Source organism: Rhinoderma darwinii, chromosome 2, assembly GCF_050947455.1.
Source record: "Rhinoderma darwinii isolate aRhiDar2 chromosome 2, aRhiDar2.hap1, whole genome shotgun sequence".
Classification (NCBI taxonomy): domain Eukaryota; kingdom Metazoa; phylum Chordata; class Amphibia; order Anura; family Rhinodermatidae; genus Rhinoderma; species Rhinoderma darwinii.
Window position 1 is genome coordinate 36,825,991 of NC_134688.1, and position 25,429 is coordinate 36,851,419.

Genomic DNA, 25,429 nt, shown 5'->3' on the forward strand with positions numbered 1-25,429 from the left:
TTGTGGGACACTATATACAGGGGTGGGCTATATGGGGGCACTATCTACAGGGGGCTCTATGGCAGGCACTATCTACAGGGGGCACAGTGTGTGTGTGTGGGACACGGTGTATGGTGCTCTTATAATCAGAGGTGCAGTGTATGGCGCTATTATATTTAGGGGCGTAGTGTGTGGTATAATGAGAACTTTATCTTTATTTATAGATGTAGAAATGTTGGAAAAGTGAGAAGCTGAAGATATCTGAGCGGCAAACTGCAGAAATGGTCTGTGACCGGGAGTCATCATAGAGGTCTGGACCGGATGGAGAAAAAGAACTAGAATCTGAGACGTCACCGGTAAGTCAAAAAATGTAAATGTTTATTCTGCCTCAAATCAGTAATGTAGTCACTGTATGATCTGCAGCGAGATGATGGGCTGTATGATTATGATATGATTTATTTTTTGTGAAACCGCATCTCCCAGCATATCCTCACCATTGTTCGGGCCATGCTGGGAGCTGTAGTTTTACGCCGTACATACCTATACATCAGGGGTTGCACTAAATTGAGCTGTATTTGTGCTGGTGTTGTATTTATGTACTGAGCTTGGTTCTGGTGTTGTGTATAGAACTATATTGCTTGTAAAATGTACAAATGTTTTTATGCTCGAGTTACATAAAAAGAAATATGGAAAAGAGATGACATGTCATTGATTGTTAGAGAAAACAAACATGGAGAGGTGGAAGGAGATTTCGGGAAAGAGGTTGGGGGGGGGGGGCGCCAAACTGATTATTTGCCCCGGGTGCTGGAGAACCTAGCTACGCCTCTGTATAAACACACATAGAGGTGTATTTGGAAAATTTACTTACTGAAATTTTAATTTCCTTGAGTCCAAGGCAGCACTTACATAGGGGTTAAAGTCTATTGACTGCCGGATAGAAGAGACAGGGTTAATAAGCAGTATATGCACTCAGGCTTGCCCAATAAAGCTGTCAGAGACCAGAGTGAAGATGCATTAGTTGCAAGCAGTAGAAAATTATCGGGCGGGATATTGTGCTGCCTTGGACTCCAGGAAATTAAAATTTCAGTAAGTACATTTTCCAATTCCTGTTCGTCCTACTGCAACACTTACACAGAGGACTTATTGTCACGTAGGGTTCGTGGACCCACTGGACCCTACTGCCTTGGTGGTATGGCAGCTGGCCAACATGGCGCAGGTCAAAATCTTTAGTTTATATAGGGTACCTGTGGCAGCTGAGACAGTATCAAGGCAGGCTTGGCAGGAACTAGGCAGCAGGTAGACGTCAGGCGTGGAAAAACAGGACAGGCGTGGTATACAGCACAGCACGGCTACAGCTAAGCACGGCACTACATCAGGATACAGGTTACAGGAACAGAAACAGGAAACACTGGGAGCAGGAAACCCTAGGGGACCATTTGCAAGACAGACTAGGTATACAACAACAAAGCTCAGGCGTGGGAGGATGGGGCTGGGACCTTCTTATAGCCCAGGGTACTCTGGACCTATTAGCTCAATCACCAACATGCTTGCGCTCTGGCTTCTCAAATCCGGACTGAGCTCGTGAGCGCACCCTGGTGGTCACTGTGGAGCAGGATGGCCATATGTGCAGACATCTCTTGAGAGAAGGGCGTCGACTAAATGGAAGGAGTTCGTGGTCAGCGACCACAGACGTTACACTTATAAAGCAGTATATCAAGGGAGGGAAGATGTATTAGCAGCTTTAAGCATTCATTCGCCAAAGGCCCTCTGCAGAATGGACATCCAGCCGGTACTGCTTCACAAAGTTGGATGGTGATGCCCATGTTGCTGCCTTACAGATTTGATCCAGAGAGAGATTTGACTTTTCCGCCCAGGAGGCGGTAGTGGATTTGATTGAATCCACCCTTATATTAAGGGGGGAATCTTGACCTCCTAGATTTATAGTACTTTATAGAACTCTTATCCACCTGGCAAGAGTTGACTGGCGAATAAAGCCTCAGAACTCCTGAAAGGTCGAGAGTGCTGAAGATATGCCAGGATTGCTCTTTTCACATGAATTAGGTTCAGGTTCGATGATAGCTCTTGACTCAAAAAGGACTATTCCCTGATTTATGTTTGAGACAGAAGAAACCTTTGGAAGGAACCCTAGCATGGTTCTGAGGACCACAGCATCAGGAAGACATCTCATGCAGTGGCGTAAATACCGCTATAGCAGCCGTAGCGGCTGCTATGGGGTCCGCAGCATGAGGGCGCCCGTGACACCCGCCGGCACGGCCCCCCCATGGCCTGAGGCTCCGCTAGCACCCGCTATGGCTGCTACAGCGCGACGCCACTAAAGGGGTTGTTCCTACAAAAGACATTCATCCCCTATCCACAGGATAAGGGATACATGTGTGATCGCTGGGACACCCAGCGATAAGGAGAACGGGGGACCGAAAGTCCCCCGAAGTTCTCCATGACAAGCCTCGGACTTCCGGGGTCTGTCTGCAGCTCCATAGAAATGAATTGTGCACCGGTCACGCCTGTGCGCATGCATGACCAGCGCTCCTTTCATTTTTATTGAACTGCGCAGACGCCGGAAGTCCGAGGTTTGTCATGAGAACTTCGGGGGAATTTCGGTCCCCCGTTCTCCTTATCGCTGCCAGCGATCACACATGTATCCCCTATCCGGTGGATAGGGGATGAATGTCTTTTGTAGGACAAACTGTAGGACGTTTTTTTTTGGGGTGGGGCTATATGGCGTTATCTACAGGGGGGGTCTGTATGCCGTTATCTACAGGGGGGGTTCTGTATGGTGTTATCTACAGGGGGGTCTGTATAGCGTTATCTATAGGGGGGTCTGTATGGCGTTATCTACAGGGGGGTCTGAATGGCGTTATCTACATGGGGGTCTGTATGGCGTTATCTACAGGGGGGACTCTGTATGCCATTATCTACAGGGGGGTCTGTATGGTGTTATCTACAGGGGGGTATCTGTATGGCGTTATCTACAGGGGGGTATCTGTATGGCGTTATCTACAGGGGGGTGTCTATATGGCGTTATCTACAGGGGGGGCTGTATTGCGTTATCTACAGGGGGCTGTATGGCGTTATCTACAGGGGGGATTTGGGGCTGTAAGACGTAATCTACAGGGGGCTGTGTATGGCGCTATCTACAGGGGGCTGTGTGGTGGAATCTATAGGGAGGCACTATCTACAAGGGGGGGGTTGTGTGATACCCAGCGGAGGGGGGCCCCAGTCAAAAGTTTGCTATGGGGCCCAGTCTTTTCTAGTTACATCCCTGATCTCATGTATGAGACCTTAGAGGACAAGGCTTGTATTTTACAGTTTACAGTTCTTCTGGCCGATTTTATGGTCACTAGAAACCGTCTTAAATGAAAGCTACTTCAGAGAGCCTTCCTCAATTGGTTCAAAGGGAGGATTACATAGGTGATTTAAGACAATAGAAAGGTCCCATGATGGTACTGGTCTATGGAATATAGGTCTCAGTCTATGGATTCCCTTGAAGAATCTGGACACCAAGGAGTGACAAGTAAGCTTTTCTTCAGAGAAGGCATTAATTGCTGTTATATGAATTTAAGCGTGTTAGATCTGACTCCCTTCTTGTAAAAATTGAAGGGAAGTCATATCAAAGAGGTCTGTTTCTCTGGAAACACTCGAATAAGAATATATTCCAGATGCGGGAATAGACTTGAGGTACTTGGTTTCCTAGAGGCTGATAGAGTCGTGCAACTGTGTGTCCATCACATGACCATGGACAGAATCATATCCACTAGTAAACAATAAATGTTCCTACTAAATAACAACATGCAGAGATCTGAAAACCGTAAAGAATTATAGGGGTTGTCCAGTCACAGGGCAGTTTTTCATACTGATGACCTATCCACAGGATAGATCACCAGTATATAATCGGTGGGGTTCCGACACCCAGATCCCGCAATGATCAGCTGTTCCGGCTGCCTCCTGGCACTGTTATGAAGTGGCCGGTGTCAGAAGCAGATGGCTCCGTACACTGTATAGCAGCCCTGTTGCAGTACTTATTGACTTAAATATGATTAGAGCTGTAGTACTACAGCACAGTGGCTACACTGTGACCAGAGCCATCTGCTTTCGAGAAGGGACACAGGGCCGTTTTAATTTAAAGTGTGGCCCTGAGATAAGTTAAAAGTGGGGCCACAAAGGCTGAATTATTGTATCAATAATGCAGTCAATTGAGAAGTCGGTGTGCAGAGAACTGCAACGTTGATTTCTAGCGTGTCCAGGAGTGTTGCAAGCTCCAAATTATATGTACCCCCTCTCACATAAAAAAAACACCTATATACATATACAGTTATTATATCACACCACTATACAAGATGAAATATTACCTGCATACTGTTATTGAACACAACTCACTATTATAAGACCAATTTTAAAAATAATAGCACAATATAAGTTCTAAATAATACCGCCACACCATAACCACAGTGACGGAATAATACCCCCATACTGATACTGAATAATACCGCCACACCATAACCACATAGTGACTGAATAATACCCCCATACTGTTACTGAATAATACCGCCACATCATAACCACATAGTGACTAAATAATACCCCCATGCTGTTACTGAATAATACCGCCACATCATAACCACATAGTGACTGAATAAGCTATGATTAAGAACCCCAGAGGTTTGAAACGCGTAAGCGTGGTCCCAGGATTTTCATTTTAATTGTTCTGGATACACCATTTTTGTCTTTCTCCATTGCCTTGTATACCTGCTGTCGATTCAGGATTCTTCTTGGGATATTTTCGAGCACCTGTACCATTTAAAGGGAATGTGTCGCAAATTAAAAATTTTTTTTTTTTTAAGTAAGTTACCTATTTATATTATATTTTTACGTTTTTTGCTGTATTTTTTTATTTTTTTTCCACATGGTGGAAAGTATTCAAAATGAAATAATAATTTGACATGTTTTCCTATGTTGGCCACCAGATGGAGCACTTCCCAGAATTACAGCAAGGTGAATAAGGCAAAGCAACCTGACTCACAGCTGCCGTAAATGTGGGAGGGAATCTCACGTCCCCCCTCGTACAAGCCAGGAAAAGGTGTCTTCAAATTGCTAAGCAGTGTCCGACTGTCATTTTGGGTGTGATTCTGCAGCTGGCAGAAGCTATAGGACACACCAAAAGGCTAAGGCTCTGTTCACACGCTTACTAAACAAAGGGAAAACAGCTCCTTATTTTCAGCCATTTTTTAATCAAACTCGCGTTTTTGGCGACGTTTATGGCCCGAAAAATGGCTGAAAACCTTGCGTTTGAACATACCCTTAGAATGATGAAAGTGAAGTGAATGACTTTTCAGTTGACAGGTTCACATGACGTGTATTTGACACTTTTTTTACGCATTTTACGTGCAAAAAAGCACATTAAAAAACGCTTGCTTACGTTTTTATTTACATTATTGGTAAAGTGCGCTGCTAGTACATACAACGCGCTTTTTACACACGCGTTTTAAAAAAACTGTTGGGTCAATGGGAAAGCGAGCCATTTGTTTTTTACGCAAGCGTTTTAAAAAAACGTGTTGCGTAAAAAAGAACAGTGGGTGGGGTTGTGTGTGGCATAGTTGCATGTTTAGGGGGAATTGTGTGTGTGTGTATCGGGGGGGCTTGCCGCTGATTCTTCAAAACAGCTGATAAGCGGCTTTGAAGGATCAGCGGCGCCCGTGCATACGCCACATGTGCTACACAGACACACACTGAGCTCTGCTACACAGACACACACACAATCAGCTCTGCTACACAGACACACACACACACACACACACTCAGCCTTGATACACAGACACACACACACTCAGCTCTGCTACACAGACACACACACTCAGCTCTGCTACATAGACACACACACTCAGCTCTACTACACAGACACACACACACACACACATACACACACTCAGCTCTGCTACACAGACACATACACACTCACTCAGCTCTGCTACACAGACACACACACTCAGCTCTACTACACAGACACACACACGCACTCAGCACTAACACATCTCACAAGCTTAGCTCCGCACACCGTCCACACTGACAATACATCTAGCGACGGGGGGCATCGGGGGGTCGTCAGGGGGCCCCGTTGGGTGAGGGGGCCATCAGGGGGGGGCAGTCGGGTGGGTGGGCCCATCGGGGTTCACGAGAGCGGGGGTCTGTGAGAGAGAGAGAGAGAGGGACAAACAGAGACACACACCTTACCTGCAGTGCAGCTGGTCTCCATAATGGCACCTGCTATCTCCCTACAAACACCTTCTCTGCTGTGTGACTCTGACCTGCGTCTGCACAGTACAGAGCCAGATAGCAGAGGTAATGGACGGGAGCCGTTCATTGACTCCTATGCATTGTAGCTGCCGTATTCCATCTCTGTATGTGTCATTAATCGACACATACAGAGATGAAAAAAATTGGCAACCCCCATAGACAAGTAAAAGTATGAATACATAAAAAAATAGAAAGTGACAACACAAGTAAATAAAATTTTTGTTTACATTATATTAAAAGCAATATAATAAAAAAAATTAAAAATCATGACACCTTCCCTTTAAGACGTGGAATCAACTAACGCATGGACTAATGCAGTGGAAATGTGGTGAGCGAACCTTTGTAATCACTTTTTTCTATTTTGACTGAATAATACCCCCATACTGTTACTGAATTATACCTCCACACCATAACCACATAGTGACTGAATAATACCCCCATACTGTTACTGAATAATACCTCCACATCATAACCCCATAGTGACTAAATAATACCCCCATACTGTTACTGAATAATTCTGCCACACCTTAACCACATAGTGACTGAATAATATCCCTATACTGTTACTGAATAATGCCGCCACACCATAACCACATAGTGACTGAATAATACCCCCATACTGTTACTGAATAATACCGCCACACCTTAACCACATAGTGACTAAATAATCCCCCCATACTGTTACTGAATAATACAGCCACACCATAACCACATAGTGACTGAATAATACCCAGATACCCAGATACCCAGAATAGATGCCAGATATACACAGGAGCTCTGCAGACTATATATTACCGCCATATAGTGACCACCATATAGTAGTAGATATTAGTTATACGCAGGAGCTCTGCAGACCATATAAGTGATTACTGCACATTTATATCCAGTGACTCACAGATGATGTTTTCTCTTAGAATTGTTCACTTTCCCTTTTTTTCTCCATCCTGCCCAGACCACTGTGATGACTTATTCCAGTCACGACTCGTCTCTGCAGAATTTGACACATAGACATGTTGGTTTCTTGCTTTTGCAGCATGCTGCCCACCTATACCAGAACCTCTACACAAACTCATAATCCACAATGCCCAAGATGGTAATAATGATCCCTCAGTAACCGTGCCCCCACACAGTAATAATGCCCCCTTCGTGCACCCTGATAATGCCACAGTGCCATTGTGGATAGCGCCACAGCGTCCCCTGTATATAGCGCCACACATTACCCCCTGTAGATAGTGCCACACACAGCCGCTTGGGAAAGTGCCACACAGCCCTCCTTGTAGACAGTGCCACACACCCCATTTTGTACATAGTGCCACACAGACCCCCTTGGAGATAGTTTGTCAGTAAATAAGATACATAAAAGATTACACAAACCACCTGGAACACCAATAGTCTCAGGGATAGGGTCTATCTTTACACCTATTGCCACATTTCTAGATCAAGTATTAAGAGAAGGGGCTACTAATGCAAAGTCCTATATTCAGGATACAACACAGTTATCAATAAATTAAAAGGTATTGAGGTCTCTGATGATTGCTTTTTTGCATCATTTGATGTAGTATCATTATATACAAGCATTGAGCATGAAAAGGGTATGTTGGCAGTTGCGGAGTTATTGTGACATTGGACCCTAGGTAATGAACAGTAGGAATTTATTATGGCATTATTAAAGATTGTGCTCCAATGCAACTATTTTCTTTTCCAAGATACTTTTTACATTTAGTGCAGAGGTACTGCTATGGGGTCCAATGTCGCACCAACATACGCCAACATATTTATGGCATACTTCGAGGAAAAATGTGTGTACCCATCCAGTTTCTTTCGGCTGGATGAGGTACATAAATGATGTCTTCTTTGTATGGCTTTACACTGAACAGAAACCACTGGAATTTAGAGACGAAATCAATGGTAGTTTTTCAGAACTACAGTTCACTCTAGTATACTCTAAGGAGAAATTAAAATTTTTGGATACGGTTGTCCTTAAGAGAGATAAAATTTTGACCACAGACTTATTTGTGAAGCCAACAGACCATCACAACCTAATTCACTTCAAGAGCTGTCATCCGAGAGGTACCGTGGAGTCATTGCCATATAGTCAATGTCTGAGAGTAAAAAGGATAGTATCAGATATTACGGTCGTAGATGAAAGACTGAATACCATGTGTGGGAAGTTTAGAGGGAGAGGCTATATAAAACCAATACATGAAAGGGCAATTAGGAAAGTGAAGGAACAGGATAGAGGGGATCTCTTGACTAAGAAAGGTAAGAAAATACCTCTAGTAGGATTCCTCTTCTATGTATTTTCTCTCCTATTAGTGGAAAAGTCTCAAAGATCTTAAAAGATTATTGGCCAATATTAAAGAGACTCTATCACCACATTATAAGTGCCCTATCTCCTACATAAGGAGATGGGGGCTATAATGTAGGTGACAGCAGTGTTTTTTATTTAGAAAAACGATCTATTTTTACCACGTTATTAGTGATTTTAGCTTTATGCTAATTACTTTCTTAATGCCCAACCGGGCGTGTTTTTACTTTAGACCAAGTGGGCGTTGAGGAGTGTATGACGCTGACCAATCAGTGACCAATCAGCGTCATACACTTCTCTCCATTCATTTAGTCAGCGCATAGTGACACTGCGTTATTCACTATGTGCTGTCTTATACTGACACATTAACGTTACTGAAGTGTTTAGACAGTGAATAGATATTTCTTCCAGCTAGGACGCGATATCTATTCACAATCCCGACACTTCGGTAGCGTTTCTGTGGTACTTACAGCAGAGCAAGCGTAATCTCACTGTAACCTGTCATTTACAGCGTGATCTCGCGACAAAGTGTCGGTATTGTGAATAGACATCCTGTCCTGGCTGGAAGGAATGTCTATTCACTGTCAAGACACTTCAGTAACGTTAATGTGTCAGTATAAGACAGCACATACTGATCTAGCAGGATCGTCGTTGAAAGGCGCTGATTGACAGATAAGCGTTCAACCCCAGGAGACCTGCGCAGAAGAGAGCAGATCTCCATTGCTGCCAGACGGCGTGGGAACGGGATTAAGGAGAGTTTGAATAGTTTGTTATTTTATCGTAATAAAAAAGTGTGTGGCATTATCTACGGGGGTGGCTTTATCTACAGGGGGGCTTTATCTACAGGGGGGGGCCTTATCTACCAGGGGGGGCTTTTTCTACGGTGGGGCTCTATCTACAGGTGGGCTAAATACTGGGGTGGGTTATATGTGGAGCACTATATAGAGGGGTGGGCTATATCTACAGGGGGGCTATATACAGGGGTGAGCTATCTGTGGAGCACTATATACATGGGTGGGCTATATTTACAGGGGGGCTATATATAGGGGTAAGCTATCTGTGGAGCACTATATACATTGGTGGGCTATATCTACAGGGGGGCTATATGCAGAGTTGGGCTATACGTGGAGCACTATAACAGGGGTGAGCTATATCTACAGGGGGGCTATATACAGGGGTGGGCTATCTGTGGAGCACTATAGGGGAGCTATATGTGGGACACTATACAGTGGTGGGCTATATGGGGGCACTAACTACAGGGGGCTCTATGGGGGGCACTATCTACAGGGGTCTCTATGGCAGGCACTATCTACAGGGGGCACAGTGTGTGTGTATGTGTGTCGGGGACACGGTGTATGGTGCTATTATAATTAGAGGTGCATTGTATGGCGCTATTATATGTCGGGGCGTAGTGTGTGGTATAATGAGAACTTTATCTTTGTTTATAGGTGTAGAAATGTTTGAAAAGTGAGAAGCTGAAGACATCTGAGCGGCAAACTTTAGAAATGGGCTGTGGCCGGGAGAAGTCTTAGAGGTCTGGACCGGATGGAGAAAAATAACTAGAATCTGAGATGTCACCGGTGAGTCACTTAAAGAGGCTAGATCACCACATTATAAGTGCCCTATCTCCTACATAAGGAGATAGGCGCTGTAATGTAGGTGACAGCAGTGTTTTTGAATTAGAAAAACGATCTATATTTACCACGTCATGAGCGATTTTAGCTTCATGCTAATTCGTTTCATAATGCCCAACTGGGCGTGTTTTTACTTTAGATCGTTTTTCTAAATAAAAAGCACTGCTGTCACCTACATTACAGCGCCCATCTCCTTATGTAGGAGATAGGGCACTTATAATGTGGTGACAGCAGTGGCGGACACAGACTGCAAAAGGCCCCTGTGCAGATAATGTGCCAGGGCCCCCCCGCCCCCCCCCCAATACCGACAAAGTTACCTAAACATATATATGCATATAAAAATAAACCTTACTAATAAAAATTATGAAGGAAGATTTATATTGTACATTTTATTACCAGTTTAGAACACAAGTAACACATTTTTTTCCGGGTTAAATTCTTATCTAAACTAAGTCCCTAAATGTGGGCAAAGAAAATGAAAAACCTATACTCACCTCCTCCGGCGCCTCCGTTCCCCCTCCGCAGCCCCTATCCCTTTCTGTGTTTACAAAGCTGCTGTGGTGACGCGCGGTCGATGGCACATGACCGCTGCAGCCAATCAATGCCCTCAACAGCGATTTGCTGTGGAACTACTGTCCTCAGCAGCACACCAATGAGGAGTTATTGGCAGCAGCGGTCACGTGCCATCGGCAGCGCGTCACCAGTGCAGCCTTGTACACTTGTAACACAGACCGAGACAGGAGGATGGGGGCTGCGGCGGGTGAACGGAGGCGAGGGAGGAGGTGAGTATAGTTTTTTTATTTTCTTTGCCCACATTTAGAGACTTAGGTTAAATTGAATCATTGAATATAACACAAAGCACTCATGCAACTGAGATGCAATAATTTAGATGATCTTATCATGCTTAGCTTACTGCACTGTATGGCGCTATCTACAGGGGGGACTGTATGGCGCTATCTACAGGGGGGACTGTATGGCGCTATCTACAGGGGGGACTGTATGGCGCTATCTACAGGGGGGACTGTATGGCGCTATCTACAGAGGGGGCTGTATGGCGTTATCTACAGGGGGGCTGTATGGCGTTATCTACAGGGGGCTGTATGGTGTTATCTACAGGGGGGACTTTATGGCGTTATCTACAGTGGGGTCTGTATGGCGTTATCTACAGGGGTTCTGTATGGCGTTCCCTACAGGGGGGGTCTGTAGGGAAAGTCATACAGCCCCCCCCTGTAGGGAACGCCATACAGACCCCCCTTTAGGGAACGCCATACAGACCCCCCTGTAGATAACACCATACAGCCCCCTGTAGATAACGCCATACAGCCCCCCCTGTAGGGAACGCTATACAGCCCCCCCTGTAGGGAACGCTATACAGCCCCCCCTGTAGGGAACGCTATACAGCCCCCCCTGTAGGGAACGCCTTACAGCCCCCCCCTGTAGGGAACGCTATACAGCCCCCCCCCTGTAGGGAACGCCATACACCCCCAATCACTCAAAAAAATGCGACCTACAGTGTGAAAAGACAAAAGACATGTATCCCCTATCCACAGGATAGGGGATACATGTGTGATCGCTGGCATTGATAGGGAGAGCGGGGGACCGAAAGTCCCCCGAAGTTCTCCATCACTCACCTCTGACTTCCGGTGTCTGCGCAGCTCAAGTGTGACCGGCGCTCCATTCATTTCTACGGAGCTGCCGACACAGACCCCGGAAGTCCGAGGTTTGTGATGGAGAACTTCAGGGGACTTTCGGTCCCCCGTTCTCCCTATCAATGCCAGCGATCACACACGTATCCCCTATCCTGTGGATAGGGGATACATGTCTTATGTTTAATGGCAGAGCGGGGAGATACTCCCTGCTCTGCCGTAGTGTTCCGTGGCATCGCGCTGTAGCAGCCATAGCGGCAGCTAGCGGAGATTCCGGCCAAGGTGGGGGCCCGTGCCGGCAGGTGACGCGGGCCCCCTCATGCCGCGGCCCCGTAGCAGCCGCTACGGCTGCTATAGCAGTAGTTACGCCCCTGTGTTAGGGGGAGTTCACACTGAGGTTTTTTTCGCGAAAAACGTCAGAAAGTGCCTCCCATTGAAATCCATGAAATTTTTCCTGCGAGCAGTAAAAACCGCATGCGGGAAAAAGAAGCGCAATGCCCTTTCTTCGGGCGTTTCTGTCTCTGACTTCCCATTGACAACAATGGCAGGCAGAAAATGCGTTTTTTGCTGCGTTTCCCTGCCCACGGCCCGATGGCCGAAAAACGCCACAAAAAAACGCAATGAAAAACGCGGGAAGTGTTCTACCGGCAGGTCAAAATATGCCTCAAAATTCCGGAAGGAATTATGAGGCAGATTTTTCTACATAAAAACTTCTCCCTTCTGACATGAACTTTTTAACTTCATCTACCTGTCCTCTGCAGTCTGCACGTCCTCCACTCGTCCTGTGTCTGTCCTCCGCTCATCCTATGAGTTCTCCGGCAGTCCTGACTGTACTGTCCAGCCGCCCGAAGTCTTACGTCGCACCGCCCCCTGTCCTCTCCCCTGCCTGAGCGCTCCTCCTACCACCAGCATCGCCGTCCTGTCCTATTCATCTGTGCCAGATTGGCAGTGCAGTGTAGCGGCTATCACCGGGCCCGGGCACCCGCCCCCTCCCTCCCGATTGGTAGTGCAGTGTGGCGGCTATCACCGGGCCCCCGCCCCCTCCCTCCCCTCATGCCTAGTGTTGTGATGCTACTAGGCATGAGGGGGCCCGTGCCGCCAGGCCTGGTACATAAAATGTAATGTGCCTGTCAGGGCGACACGGGCCCCCCCATGCCGCGGGCCCCGTAGCAGCTGCTACGGCTGCTACTGTGGTAGTTACGCCACTGAACGGGCCCCCTTCCCACGCGGGGCCCTTGTGCAGCTGCACCGGCTGCACATGCGGTATGTCCGCCCCTGGGTGACAGAGTCTCTTTAATGTAAATGTTTATTCTGCCTCTAATCAGTACTGTAGTCACTGTATAATCTGTAGCGAGATGATGGGTGGTATAATTATGATATAATTATTTTTTATTTTTTTTGAAACATCAACTTCCAGCATATCCTTACCATTGTTTGGGCCATGCTGGGAGCTGGAAACAATTTAGTGCAAACCTATATCAGCTGGGTTCTGGCGCTGCATATATGTACTGAGCTTGGTTCTGGTACTATATATATATGTACTGAGCTTGGTTCTTGGGCTGTATTTACGTACTGAGCTTGGTTCTGGAGCCGGAGTTCCAGGGTGAATATCTCGGTGGCAGATGTGAGCATGTTGGTCACCTGGAAGCTCGCATTAGAGATCTGGAGGAGCAGAATGCAACACTGAGGATGATAGACAATCTTGAGCTGAGCTTGCTGCTCACGGAGCATGCAGTTAGTGGGGCAGAACTGGAGGGTGAAGACATGGGTGAGCAGGATCAGGTAAGTAGCTGGGTTAATGTAGTTAGAGGCAGTAGAAAGGGGTCAAAGAGAAGGAAGGCCGATCCGGTTTCTGACATTCCAAGCAAAATTGCCAAGTTGGGTGATGATGCGAGGGTGTCAGTCTCAGAAATGGCAGCCCTAGTGGATACTGATCTCCCTAACAGCCGGGAGAACAGCCCAGCTAGTAGGCGGCGGGATGGTAATGCAGGTAAGCCAAGACAATTGATAGTTGTAGGGGATTCTATAATCAGGAAGACGGATAGAATAATTTGTCGCCAAGACCGCCTCAACCGAATGGTTTGCTGTCTCCCTGGTGCCAGGGTTCGGCATGTGGTGGAACGGGTGGACAAATTGCAGGCAGGGGCTGGTGATGATCCAGCTGTTGTGGTCCTTGTCGGTACCAATGACAGAATAAATGGTAGGTGGAGGAGCCTTAAGAATAATTTTAAAGAACTAGGCTACAAGCTGAAGGGAAGGACCTCCAAGGTTGTATTCTCAGGAATACTGCCTGTGCCATGCGCATCACAGGAAAGACAGCGGGAGCTCAGGGAGTTAAATGCATGGCTTAAGTCTTGGTGTAGAGGAGAAGGCTTTGGGTTCCTAGAGCACTGGGCTGACTTTTCATTGGGGTACAAACTGTATTCTGCAGATGATTTGCACCTAAATGGAAGGGGGTCCGCTGTGCTGGGGGAGAGAATTCTAGCTGGGGTGGCGGAGTGTTTAAACTAGGGCTGAGGAGGGAGGCCAATGTAGAAAATAAAGGGGTAGTTAGGTTAGAGAGGGGTCAGACTATATTGGTGGGGGGAGAAACAGACGGTGGGGAGAGGACTAGGCAACAAGATAAGGAGATCCTTTCATTACAAAACAGCAGTGAAAATAAAAAGGCCCAAATGTCAAATAATCACATTTCTGATACTGAAAGTGAAACATTTAAAGGCAAGTTAAAGTATATGTTCACAAATGCCAGAAGTCTAGCAAGCAAAATGGGGGAGCTGGAGGCCTTGATACTGGAAGAAGATATAGATATAGTTGGTGTTGCTGAAACATGGCTGGACTCTTCACATGATTGGGCTGTAAATCTACAGGGTTTTACACTGTTTCGGAAAGACAGGGCCAATAGGAAAGGTGGTGGTGTATGTCTGTATGTGAGAAGCGATATGAAGGTGAGTGTAAATGAGACATTAGAGGGTGAAGATTGTGAGGAGGTTGAAACCTTGTGGGTGGAATTACAAAGGGAGGTAAACACTGAAAAAATTACTTTTGGTGTAATCTATAGACCCCCCAATATAACTGAAGAGATAGAAGGTCAAATATATAAACAGATGGAGCGGGCTGCACAGGCGGGTATTGTTGTGATAATGGGAGATTTTAATTATCGGGATATTAATTGGTGTCATGGTTCGGCTTCAACTGCAAAGGGGAGACATTTCCTCAACCTGTTGCAGGAAAATTTTATGGGCCAGTTTGTGGAAGACCCGACTAGAGGTGAAGCTCTGTTGGATCTGGTCATTTCTAATAATGCAGAGCTTATTGGGAATGTCAATGTTCGTGAAAACCTTGGTAACAGTGATCATAATATAGTTATATTTTACCTATACTGTAAAAAACAAACACAGGCTGGGAGGGCAAAAACACTTAATTTTAAGAAGGTCAATTTCCCCAGGATGAGGGCTGCAATTCAGGATATAGACTGGGAAGAACTAATGTTAAATAATGGGACAAAGGATAAATTGGAGATTTTCAAATCTACTTTGGGTAATTATAGTGCAAAATTTATTCCTACAGGTAACAAGTATAAACGACTAAAATTAAACCCCACATGGCTTACACCTTCTGTAAAAAGGGCAATACATGACAAAAAAAGGGCATTTAAAATATACAAATCTGAGGGTACAGCTGTAGCCTTTGTAAAATATAAAGAGCTTAATAAAATCTGTAAAAAGATAATAAAATCAGCAAAAATACAAAATGAAAGGCAGGTGGCCAAGGATAGTAAAACAAATCCTAAAAAATTCTTCAAGCATATAAATGCAAAAAAGCCAAGGTCTGAACATGTAGGACCCTTAGATAGTGGTAATGGGGAGTTGGTCACAGGGGATCAAGAGAAGGCAGAGTTACTAAATGGGTTCTTCCGCTCTGTATATACAACAGAAGAAGGAGCAGCTGATGTAGCCGCTGCCGGTGCTGTTAATATATCAGTTGATATACTGAATTGGATGAATGTAGATATGGTGCAAGCTAAATAAAATAAAATAAATGTACACAAGGCCCCGGGACCAGATGGGTTACACCCTAGAGTTCTTATGGAGCTTAGTTCAGTTATTTCTGTCCCCCTCTTCATAATATTTAGAGAGTCTCTCATGACTGGTATAGTGCCAAGGGACTGGCGCAGGGCAAATGTGGTGCCTATTTTCAAAAAAGGGCTCTAGGTCTTCGCCGGGTAATTATAGACCAGTAAGCTTAAAATCAATTGTGGGGAAAATCTTTGAGGGGCTATTGAGGGACTATATACAGAATTATGTGACAATAAATAGTATTATAAGTGACAGCCAGCATGGTTTTACAAAGGACAGAAGCTGTCAAACCAACCTGATTAGTTTTTATGAAGAGGTAAGCAGAAGCCTAGACAGAGGGGCCGCTGTGGATATAGTGTTTTTGGACTTTGCAAAGGCATTTGACACTGTCCCTCATAGACATCTAATGGGTAAATTAAGGACTATAGGTTTAGAAAGTATAGTTTGTAATTGGATTGAGAATTGGCTCAAGGACCGTATCCAGAGAGTTGTGGTCAATGATTCCTACTCTGAATGGTCCCCAGTTATAAGTGGTGTACCCCAGGGTTCAGTGCTTTGACCACTATTATTCAACTTATTTATTAATGATATAGAGAATGGGATTAATAGCACTATTTCTATTTTTGCAGATGACAACAAGCTATGCAATATAGTTCAGACTATGGAAGATGTTTGTGAATTGCTGGCAGATTTAAACAAACTAAGTGTTTGGGCGTCCACTTGGCAAATTAAGTTTAATGTAGATAAATGTAAAGTTATGCACCTGGGTACGAAAAACCTGCATGCATCATATGTCCTAGGGAGAGCTACACTGGGGGAGTCACTTGTTGAGAAGGATCTGGGTGTACTTGTAAATCATAAACTAAATAACAGCATGCAGTGTCAATCAGCTGCTTCAAAGGCCAGCAAAATATTGTCGTGTATCAAAAGAGGCATGGACTCGCTGGACAGGGATGTAATATTACCACTTTACAAAGCATTAGTGAGGCCTCATCTAGAATATGCAGTCCAGTTCTGGGCTCCAGTTCATAGAAAGGATGCCCTGGAGTTGGAAAAAATACAAACAAGAGCAACGAAGCTAATAAGGGGCATGGAGAATCGAAGTTATGAGGAAAGATTAAAAGAACGAAACCTATTTAGCCTTGAGAAAAGACGACTAAGGGGGGACATGATTAACTTATATAAATATATGAATTGCACATACAAAAAATATGGTGAAATCCTGTTCCATGTAAAACCGCCTCAAAAAACAAGGGGGCACTCCCTCCATCTGGAGAAAAAAAGGTTCAACCTTTCAGAGGCGACAAGCCTTCTTTACTGTGAGAACGGTGAATTTATGGAATAGCCTACCGCAGGAGCTGGTCACAGCAGGGACAGTAGATGGTTTTAAAAAAGGCTTAGATAATTTCCTAGAACAAAAAAATATTAACTCCTATGTGTAGAAATTTTTTACTTCCCCTTTCCCATCCCACTTCCCCTTTCCCATCCCTTGGTTGAACTTGATGGACATGTGTCTTTTTTCAACCGTACAAACTATGTAACTATGTAACTATGTATGTTAAGGATCTGCCAGGTACATCGTCTGCATCCACGCCCATAGGTAATCAGCCTGCACCTGCTTCTATGTCTGTGAGACTGACTCCATCGTCCACCACTCAGGATGGCAGGCTTAGGAGTGGGAGAGCCTATCACAGCCTGGCCAGATGGAGCTAGCTCCCGCCCTCTGTCTATTTATACCTGCCTTCCTGTTCCTCCTTGCTTGTGATTCTTGTTTTGTTTCCTGGCACTGCTGCAGCTTCTTTAACTATTTGACCCTGCTTCATATCGACCCTGGCTTACTGACTACTCTCCTGCTCTGCGTTTGGTACCTCGTACACTCCTGGTTTGACTCGGCTTGTTCACTACTCTCCTGCTCTGCGTTTGGTACCTCGTACACTCCTGGTTTGACTCGGCTCGTTCACCTCTCTTGTTGCTTGCGGTGTTGCCATGGGCAACTGTCCCTTTTTCCCTTGCTTCTGTGTACCCTTGTCTGTTTGTCTGTCGGGCACTTATTGAGCGTAGGGACCATCGCCCAGTTGTACCCCGTCGCCTAGGGCAGGTCATTTCAAGTAGGCAGGGACTGAGTGGCGGGTAGATTAGGGCTCACTTGTCTGTTTCCTTACCCCGTCATTACAATGTAACTATGTATTTAAGCTTTGTTCTGGTGCTGTATATATGTAATGATCTTGGTTCTGGAGCTGTATTTATGTACTGAGCTTTGTTCTGGTACTGTATATATGTAATGAGCTGTGTTTTGGTGCTGTATATATGTAATGAGCTTTGTTCTGGTGCTGTATATATGTAAAGAGCTTGGTACTGGAGCTGTATATATGTACGGAGCTTGGTTCTGGGGATGTATATGTGTATTGAGCTTGGTTCTGATGCTGTATTTATGTACTGAGCTTTGTTTTGGTGCTGTATATATGTAATGAGCTTCGTTCTGGTGCTGTATATATGTAATGAGCTTTGTTCAGGTGCTGTATATCCTGAGGACGCAGACACAATAGAATGTGGCAATCAAAAGCACCGGGGGCCCCTCGGTGCTAGTGACGCCACCGGGCAATTGCCCAGTTTGCCCCCCCCCTACTGGGCGTGTTTTTACTTTAGATCGTTTTTCTAAATAAAAAGCACTTCTGTCACCTACATTACAGCGCCCATCTCCTTATGTAGGAGATAGGGCACTTATAATGTGGTGACAGAGTCTCTTTAATGTAAATGTTTATTCTGCCTCTAATCAGTTCTGTAGTCACTGTATAATCTGCAGCGAGATGATGGGTCGTATAATTCTGATAAATTATTAATTTTTTTTGAAACATCAACTTCCAGCATATTCTTACCATTGTTTGGGCAATTCTGGGAGCTGTAAACAATTTAGTGCAAACCTATACCGCAGGGGTTGCACTAAATTGAGCTGTATTTGTGCTGGTGTTGTATATATGTAATCAGCTGTGTTCTGGTGCTGTATATATGTACTGAGCTTGGTTCTGGTACTATATATATATGTACTGAGCTTGGCTCTCGTACTGTATTTATGTACTGAGCTTGGTTCTGGAGCTGTATTTATGTATTTAAGCTTTGTTCTGGTGCTGTATATATGTAATGATCTTGGTTCTGGAGCTGTATTTATGTACTGAGCTTGGTTCTGGTACTGTATATATGTAATGAGCTGTGTTCTGGTGCTGTATATATGTAATGAGCTTTGTTCTGGTGCTGTATATATGTAAAGAGCTTGGTACTGGAGCTGTATATATGTACAGAGCTTGGTTCTGGGGATGTATATATGTATTGAGCTTGGTTCTGATGCTGTATTTATGTATTGAGCTTTGTTTTGGTGCTGTATATATGTAATGAGCTTTGTTCTGGTGCTGTATATATGTAATGAGCTTTGTTCTGGTGCTGTATATATGTAAAGAGCTTGGTACTGGAGCTGTATATATGTACAGAGCTTGGTTCTGGGGATGTATATATGTATTGAGCTTGGTTCTGATGCTGTATTTATGTATTGAGCTTTGTTTTGGTGCTGTATATATGTAATGAGCTTTGTTCTGGTGCTGTATATATGTAATGAGCTTTGTTCTGGTGCTGTATATCCTGAGGACGCAGGCACAATTGAATGTGGTAGTCAAAAGCACCGGGGGCCCCTCGGTGCTAGTGACGCCACCGGGCAATTGCCCAGTTTGGCCCCCCCTAATGCCGGCCCTGCACAGACATCCTGTGCCCAGAGGCAGCAGGAGAGCTGATTTGTTCGGGGTCCAGGTGTCGGACCCCCACCGATCATACACTGATGACTTATCCTGTGGATACTTCATTATTATAAAAAACTGCCCCGTGCCTGGCAACCCCTTCAGCACAGAAAGTATACTGGAAAATTATATTACCTTTTATTATACAAAAAATAACATCAATTTGCCTAAATCGGACTACCCCTTTAATAACGTTGAGTATTACACTCGCTCTGATGTTGGTGAGCTGAACACAGCGGCGTGGCAGTGATATTAATACTCTAAGCATGTATTTTGCTTGAATTTGCCTAGAGATTTACGAAGTTATTGAAATTTGGAGAAATAGACGAGGCATATATGGGATCTGGGGGAGGAAATCTAAGTAAAAAACTATCACAAATGAAAAGCAGATGGATCTATAGAATGGGGTTTTTAACTCCCAAAGGCCTCAATGAAAATCTGGTCTTTAATGCTTTTTGGTAGTTGTTTTCATGGTTGGGGAAGTTTTTAACACTTGTATTTTAATTTCACAGTAACATATTCTTTTTTTAATTTATAGACCGATATGTATCGATGTTTAACTTGATCAAATTCCCGGGACAAATAAGTGGAAGTCAACTGAGTTTAAAAAAAGCTAAGAATCCAACAGGAAATGGAAGTGGAAAACGTCGACAACTATCAAAGCAAATTTGTTAATTTTTGCTGAAAAAATTCTCACCAGAGAGACATATTTTGCATTCTTCAACCTTGACTCTTTAGCTTATCTGGAGCTTGGATAATCTTTGAACTCCTTGGAATTTCCGTCAGTTATTCATACAATTGGCCTCTGTATGATTAACATTTACCGGTATATATATATGTTTATCTATTTTAGATTAACTCTTTTTACATTGACTTTTAAATGTAACTTACACACTAAGACCATGCTTCCAAGAGCAAAAAGCTTGAGATGTCTGTCTTGGACAATGAGGGGATGTCCAGTCATAAAAAACTGATGGCCAAACCTCAGGAAAGGACATAAATACCTGATCAGTGGGGGTCCGACTCCTGGCACCCCGCCAATCAGCTATTTAGAATGGGCTTCCTCTTCATTACTGTCACTGCTCGCACTGTGAATCGCTGACACACTTGTATTACAGCCTTTTCCTATTCACTTGAATGGGAGAAAGCTGTTATACTATGTTATACTATGAACCATATGAGAAGATAATGAAGGGGAAGCAGTGCTCTTAATCTAAAAGACATACTATTACATCTTTCAGGGAAAAAACAACGGAGGCAAAAGTCCGTGGAACTTCTTTACCCTTTGACAAAGGGCCACAAAGCGAACCAAGCAGAAAGTTACACACTTATGTGAAGCTCAGCCATCTGAAAGTGAAGTAGACATGGACAGTTTCAATCCTCAGCTCTGCGCTTAGAACGTGTAACCTTTTCAGACAATACTATTACATCTTAATTGCTGTCTCCTTATAATAGTACATCCTGGTGATCATGCAGGCACAGCTTTTGTAATTGACAATCGGACTCCTACTGTAACGGCCGGGATAAGCGAAACCAAGAATCACAACCATTTAACCTCTCAGATGCCGCAGTCAATAGCACCTTGCCATCTGGGGAGTTTGACAGAGCATGAGGTCTACTTCTACTTCTGTTTTGGAATTTTCTGTCTTGTAAATCCTTTCCTGAATCTCTGTGATTTCTATATCTACTTCCTCTAAAAGGCTTAATTCTTGGATTCCTACGTACCTGTGGAAACCCCTGACCTTTTCCTTATTAGCCTTAGAACCAGTTTTTATGCAGAGGCGTAGCTAGGTTCTCCGGCACCCGGGGCAAAGATTCAGAGTGGCACCCCCCGACTTATTTCCCGACATCTCATTCCCCCTCGCCATGTTTGCTTTCTCTACCAATCAATGAGATGTCATTTTTTTTCACAATTTTTTTAATGTAACTCAAGCATAAAAGCATTTCTACATTTTACAAGCGCTATAGTTATATAATGTAATTAACATAACAATAAATTAAAAGAAAATAAATTAGAGGCCACACACAGCCCCCCCTGTAGATAGCGCCACACACAACCCCCCTTGTAGATAGTGCCACACACAGCCCCTCTCTTGTAGATAGTGCCACACACATCACCCCTTGTAGATAGCGCCACACAGCCCCCCTTGTAGATAGTGCCACACACAGCCTGCTTCCCCCCTTGTAGATAGCAGCACACTCCACCCCTTGTAGATAGTGCCACACACAGCCTGCTGCCCCTTTGTAAATAGCGCCACACCCCCCCCCCCCTTGTAAATAGTGCCACACCCCCCCTTTTAAATAGCGCCACACTCCCCCCTTGTACTTAGCGGCACACTGTAAACAGAGCGGTGAGCGGTAGCCTACCGCTACCACTCTCCGCTCTGTCTGGTGTGACTTACCGGAGGAGCCGAGGAGGTCATGCAGCGCAGGCAGCGGCGGAGTTCCTTCTGACTAGGGTTGGTGACAGCCAGGGCCGGCCTTAGCTTGGATGGCGCCCTATGCGGGACTCTCTATTGCCGCCCCCTACACAAACAAAAAATTAACCACATATATGGACACGCTGGAACATATATACTGTACATACATAAAGACAGATATTTAGACATACAAGCAAATATACATACACACATTCTGGAATACATACATACAGGTAAATATATAGACGTACAGACACATATACACACTCACACACACACACACACACACACACACACACCGGCAGATAAATACACAGACAGAAACATATACAAATACATAAAAGGCACAAATATACAAGCAAAAAGACACATTCACAAACAGACCCATATATACCCACACAGGCACATATATGCACAGTACAGATATTGTTGTAGATTTCACGTGCAGCCCTATGTAACACCACAGATAACACAGTAATAACTCTCTGAGTACAGATAATGTAGTAGATCAGGGGTCTCAAACTCGGCCGGGTAAGTGGGCCGCATATAGAAAAAATGGGAAGTTGACGGGCCGCATTACTTTCAAATTTGATACAATACAAAATTATTGTTAATCAATTAGTTATTTGAACTACTATAACGCTATATTACTATAATAATAATACTACATTACTATAATAATACCGCTAGGTTTAAAATTTGAGATATTTCTCCACGTGCTTATTTCAACAATCCAGCTTTCCAGTTAAGTGTCGCTAAATGCAGATGCTGCCGCAGAGTCCTCCGTAGATGCTGCCGCAGAGTCCTCCGTGGATGCTGCCGCAGAGTCCTCCGTGGATGCTGCCGCAGAGTCCTCCGTGGATGCTGCCGCAGAGTCCTCCGTGGATGCTGCCGCAGAGTCCTCTGTGGATGCTGCCGCAGAGTCCTCCGTGGATGCTGCCGCAGAGTCCTCCGTAGATGCTGCTGCAGAGTTCTCCGTAGATGCTGCCGCAGAGTCCTCCGTAGATGCTCCCGCAGAGTCCTCTGTAGATGCTGCCGCAGAGTCCTCCGTAGATGCTGCCACAGTGCCGTCAGTGGCTTGCCCAGAGCTGGAGTCCCGGAGCAGAGCTGCTTCTGGCACTCTGCCTGGGATTCCAGCTCTGCTCCTGACATCACTGTCCATATATGGACAGAGATGTCAGGGGCAACCCCAGAGCTGGAGTCCCGGGCAGAGCGCTAGTAGGCTCTTCCTGGGACTCCAGCTGTGCTCCTGACATCACTGGGACTCCTGCTCTGGGGAAGCCCTGACATCATTGTCGATGTATGGACAGCGATGTCAGAGGCTTCCCCAGAGTCCCGGAGCAGAGCCGATAATAGCTCTCTGCCCGGGACTCCGCTCTGGGGAAGACCTTGACACACTGTCCATATATGGGCAGCGATGTCAGGGAATTCCACAGAGTCCCGGAGCAGAGCCTGTACTAGCGCTCTGCCCGGGACTCCGGCTCTGGGGAAGCCCCAGACATCGCTGTTCATATGTGGACAGCGATGTCAGGGAATTCCACAGAGTCCCGGAGCAGAGCCGATACTAGCGCTCTGCCAGCGACTTCGCTCTGGGGAAGACCCTGACACACTGTCCATATATGGGCAGCAATGTCAGGGAATTTCGCAGCGTCCCGGAGCAGAGCCTGTACTAGTGCTCTGCCCGGGACTCCGGCTCTGGGGAAGCCCCAGACATCGCTGTTCATATGTGGACAGCGATGTCAGGGAATTCCACAGAGTCCCGGAGCAGAGCCTGTACTAGCGCTCTGCCCGGGACTCCGGCTCTGGGGAAGCCCCAGACATCGCTGTTCATATGTGGACAGCGATGTCAGGGAATTCCACAGAGTCCCGGAGCAGAGTTGATACTAGCGCTCTGCCCGGGACTCCGCTCTGGGGAAGACCCTGACACACTGTCCATATATGGGCAGCTATGTCAGGGAATTCCGCAGAGTCCCGGAGCAGAGCCTGAACTAGCGCTCTGCCCGGGACTCCGGCTCTGGGGAAGCCCCAGACATCGCTGTTCATATGTGGACAGCGATGTCAGGGAATTCCACAGAGTCCCGGAGCAGAGCCGATACTAGCGCTCTGCCCGGGACTCCGCTCAGGGGAAGACCCTGACACACTGTCCATATATGGGCAGCTATGTCAGGGAATTCCGCAGCGTCCCGGAGCAGAACCGATACTAGCGCTCTGCCCGGTACTTCGCTCTGGGGAAGACCCTGACACACTGTCCATATATGGGCAGCGATGTCAGGGAATTCCACAGACTCCCGGAGCAGAGCCGATACTAGCTCTCTGCCCGGGACTCCGCTCTGGGGAAGACCCTGACACACTGTCCATATATGGGCAGCTATGTTAGGGAATTCCACCGAGTCCCGGAGCAGAGCCTGTACTAGCGCTCTGCTCGGGACTCCGGCTCTGGGGAAGCCCCAGACATCGCTGTTCATATGTGGACAACGATGTCAGGGAATTCCAGAGTCTCGGAGCAGAGCCAATACTAGCGGCTCTGTGTCCCGCGGGCCGCAGATGACAGCCCCAGGGGCCGCATGCGGCCCGCGGGCCGCGTGCTTGAGACCCCTGTAGTAGATGTTACCTGCAGTCCTATGTAACACCACAGATAACACAGCGATAGCTCTTTGAGTACAGATAATGTAGTTATGTCACCTGCAGTCCTATGTAACACCACAGATAACACACAGTAATAACTGAGTACAGATAATGTAGTAGATGTTACCCACAGTCCTATGTAACAACACAGATAACACAGTGATAAATCTCTGAGTACATATATTGTTGTAGATTTCACGTGCAGTCCTATGTAACACCACAGATAACACAGTGATAAATCTCTCAGTACAGATAATGTAGTTATGTCACCTGCAGTCCTATGTAACACCACAGATAACATAGTGATAATGTTCTGAGTACAGATAATGTAGAAGCTGACACCTGCAGTCCTATGTAACACCACAGATAACACAGTGATAACTCTCTGAGTACAGATAATGTAGTAGATGTAAGAGACAAACACATGCAGAGACACACACACACACACACACACACACACACACACACACACTGTAACATATACACATACAAACACAGAGAAACATACTGTATACACACTACACACACATATACACACAGACACTCACCATGTCTCCTTGCTGACAGGATCACAAGTTTCTTTCAGAACGGGCTGTGTGCGGAGCTTCCTCCTCTGCTTATCGGCTGTTATTTACTCCGTGTGTGTGTAA

General features: G+C 45.6%; 1 long non-coding RNA gene across 1 annotated transcript; it reads left to right on the forward strand.

Annotated features, from left to right (window-relative positions):
- The first annotated feature begins 233 nt into the window (after positions 1 to 233).
- LOC142740470 (uncharacterized) lies at positions 234 to 21,969 on the forward strand. Its single transcript, XR_012880709.1, has 3 exons — positions 234 to 335; positions 20,273 to 20,560; positions 20,976 to 21,969. It is a non-coding gene; the product is annotated as an uncharacterized LOC142740470 (long non-coding RNA).
- The last annotated feature ends 3,460 nt before the right edge of the window (positions 21,970 to 25,429 follow it).